This window comes from Aptenodytes forsteri, unplaced genomic scaffold, assembly GCF_000699145.1.
Source record: "Aptenodytes forsteri isolate BGI_AS27 unplaced genomic scaffold, ASM69914v1 Scaffold93, whole genome shotgun sequence".
NCBI lineage: Eukaryota > Metazoa > Chordata > Aves > Sphenisciformes > Spheniscidae > Aptenodytes > Aptenodytes forsteri.
The window spans coordinates 7,127,573-7,130,951 of record NW_008794665.1 but is presented as its reverse complement, the minus strand read 5'-3'; the positions used below and the strand labels follow the sequence as shown (position 1 = coordinate 7,130,951).

Here is a 3,379-nt window from a genome sequence, read left to right as displayed (position 1 = left end):
GAGTGCTCCCCGGCGGCGCCGTCGTGAGGTGTGCAGGGCCGGTTAGAAAGGCAGCGCCGGTTCGCGCCTTGTCGGGCTCGGGTTTGGGCTGCGAGCGCCTGGGTGTAGTGCCTCAGGGCTGGGGGGTTTCTGGCTAGCGTGGTGCTTATAGGGCCTTAGAGGTTACCGGGGTTGCCAGCGTTCCTAGGAGTCATTTAGCGAACCGGTTGGATTTCTCTTTTACTAGGTTAATTCCTGAGCAGCCGTGTGTAATGCATAAATCAAATGGTAACAATAAATCTTTATGCGCATAGGGACACTGACGTAGCAGAACAGGCAGACAGGCTGTAACCAAAAGATGCCGATAAACAGAGAAAAGAAATAACAGGTTTATAAAATAGAGAGAAGTGACTAAAAGTCTATCCTGATCTATCAAAATTAGGTTATATGTTTTCTTCGTGCTATCCAAGTGTTGTTATGTTTTCCCACTAGCCTAAATGTTCTAGCTGCGGGTATGAAACTTGGGATGTCCCTAAGTCTCACTAACTCTTATGCCTGGCTTTAAAGTGGCAACATCGTAATCTATGTAGTACCGTTGTAAATGTGCCAAGCAACACCAGTAACTCTTCTTATGCAAATACCTACATAGAATACGGAGGCTTTCATGTACGTATGACAAAATTCTCCAAATACTGCTGAGAGAGAGCATTTTTTTAATCTTTGCTGATGGCTTATATTTCACTTGAGTGAAATGATGCTTTAATATCCCTACAAGAGTAGGGAAAGGAATTACTGTTTAGCATTTTCATGAAATAAATCTTCAAATATTTGTCAGTTACTTGTGCCAAAAACACCATGATGCCTGTCTTTTTTTTTCCCCAAAATTTGTGTATTCATTGAAGACGAAATAATGACATTGGAGCCTTGTCAAAATCTGGTTTGCATTTTCTGTTTATCTCGAGTAACTATTATAATGAAAGTTTTGGTACACTTATTTATTCTATCGCTGAATTGGTGTAGCTGGAATCTGAAGCAAAGTGTTTCTTTTCTGCACTTAATTCATTAGTTTGGACAGAATAACGATGTTAAAAAATACTATTTTTTTAAGTATGCCTAATGTGTGTATGGTCTGTAATTATCTGCCCATGACTCCATAGTTATTCTTTGTTTATAGGTAGAATACTTCTTACTTCAGTGAATGTTAGAGAAGTTAGAAATTTTTGTAAAAGAGGACATTTTGGTGTTATGCCACAGGGGAGAACATTTGGTTAAACACAATACTGCTGCTTACATTTAGTTTTTTAAGCAATCTTATGAAATCTTTGTAGTACAAGTGGTGTTTGTAGTAGATGTTTATACTGCAGATGAAAGAAAGATTTGTGAGCTGAACTAAATTTAGTCCACAGTCCCCCCACCCCCTGCAAAAATTAAGCTGATAAGTTAATATTTTTTATTATTATTATGAAGTGAGCGTGTCCCAGCTTATTATTGTGATTGTCCTAACAAACTCTTCCTTATTTTCCATGCTCCCTTCCATAGGAATCTGAATTCAGCTTTTCTTCAATATCTGTTATGCATTTTAATAAACTTTATGAATAGTTGAGTAATGGTGGACAGTGGGAGGCAAATCACACAGTTCTGTTTTTTTGTGAAGTATCAACACTGTAGCTAAAATTGCATCTTTTATTTCAGTTACTTTATCAAATTAGTAATTACTATAGTTGCAACAGGAATGTTTTAAGACTTAAGAGCAGAAGAAAAGATATTTTGTGAAAGAATTTCTTCTTATGACATGGCCTACTTTGTTGGAAATACTGTGATTTAATGAAAAACAGTGTAAGCATAGGATGTTCAGGCCACCTGCTCTCCTGAAATTGTTCTCAATTGCTTTAGAAATAATTCAGTAGCAATACTGATTATAATTATGTTTTAATTCTGAAAAGCTGACTTCATTAGGCAAGCGACATTTACACCTGGATACTCAGGCATTTAAATAACTAGCCATTTCAAATTACTAACAGGTATTAGCACATGGCTAGTTGTCTTTATTTCTGCATGTGGATGCTTTAGAAACCATAGATGTGTTTCACAGGATGGATTCATTCAGGTTGGGCTGTTTGTATGTGCAATATTTGCTTCTGAGAATCAAATTTATATGTTTAGATTTTTTTTTTTTTTAAGGGCAAAGTTCTTAGTGTCCATTTACTCAGTTGCCTTAGCACTGCTGCAGTGAAAAAGTTGTAAATGATGGCTAGAAAATGCTAAATTCTGAAGAAAAAATACTTGTTCTCTGAGGGCAGTAGGTATTCAGAGGAGCAAATAAGCTGCTCCATAGATGAGGGGCTGCCTTTTGTATTTTATTTTTCTGTGTTTTGATTTTATTTCTCAGTGTTGGGCATGGAAAAGCTATCAAGTGAAAGATTATCAAAATAGTGCTAATCTGAATATTAAATAGGAATTTGTAAAGGTCTTCTGTTTGTGGTGGATTTTGCTGAGAATGTTGGTTAGTGTCTTTGTGTACTGTAAAGGTTTCTAAGGGAGATTTGGATGGAGGTAGCGAGCTAGGGAAGATCATTCAGAGGTGGGGTGCAAAACAGGCCACTTCTGGACTTCTAATCTTTATGCCAGACCTATTTTTGCAGATGTGATAGACTGTCTCTCATATATGGAATAAACGGTGCTTTGGAACCGATGACTCAGTAAGTTTAGATGACACTAATAAGACAAGTCTTTGCTTCCTCTTCCATCCTCACTGTTTTGGATTATCAGAATTGAATTTCCAGAATTCAATCCCAAAATTGGATTTGCCTTAACTGTTTCTGGTGTCAGTTTAAAATAACAAACCTTTCTTTTTCTCTTCCTCTTTTTATTTCAAAGTAATTGAGAAGTTCTGCAGGATATAATTCATTCCTCCAAATCATAAAATGAATGCAATATGTGTCTTTTCTATATAGAAAAGGTGAGTTTGAGGTGTAAAATTGAACATGAGGAGGATGTGTAGCACTGTGTGTTTATAGTTGTGCCAGACTTTGTTGGGTTGTTTTTTTAATCCACATCAAAACCCCCCACAATTTAAGAATAGTTAGATAAGATCTTTTTTCAGATCGTAGAATCATAGAATAGTTTGGGTTGGAAGGGACCTTTAAAGGTCATCTAGTCCCATCCCCCTGCACTTGAGCAATGACATCTTCAACTGGATCAGGTTGCTCAAAGCCCCATCCAACCTGACCTTGAATGTTTCCAGGGATGGGGCATCCACACCTCTCTGGGCAACCTGTGCTAGTGCTTCACCACCTTCATTGTAAAAAATTTCGTCCTTATATCTAGCCTGAATCTACCCTCTTTTAGTTTAAAACCATTACCCCTTGTCCTATTGCAACAGGCCCTGCTAAAAAGTTTG

General features: G+C 37.4%; 1 protein-coding gene across 1 annotated transcript in view; it reads left to right on the top strand.

Annotated features, from left to right (window-relative positions):
- Positions 1-6: 6 nt before the first annotated feature.
- TBCK (TBC1 domain containing kinase) overlaps positions 7-3,379 on the top strand; it is a 119,485-nt gene continuing 116,112 nt past the window's right edge. The window contains exon 1 of the mRNA XM_009273567.2: positions 7-28. The gene's annotated coding sequence lies outside the window, so the exon portion shown is untranslated. The remainder of the gene's footprint in view (positions 29-3,379) is intronic.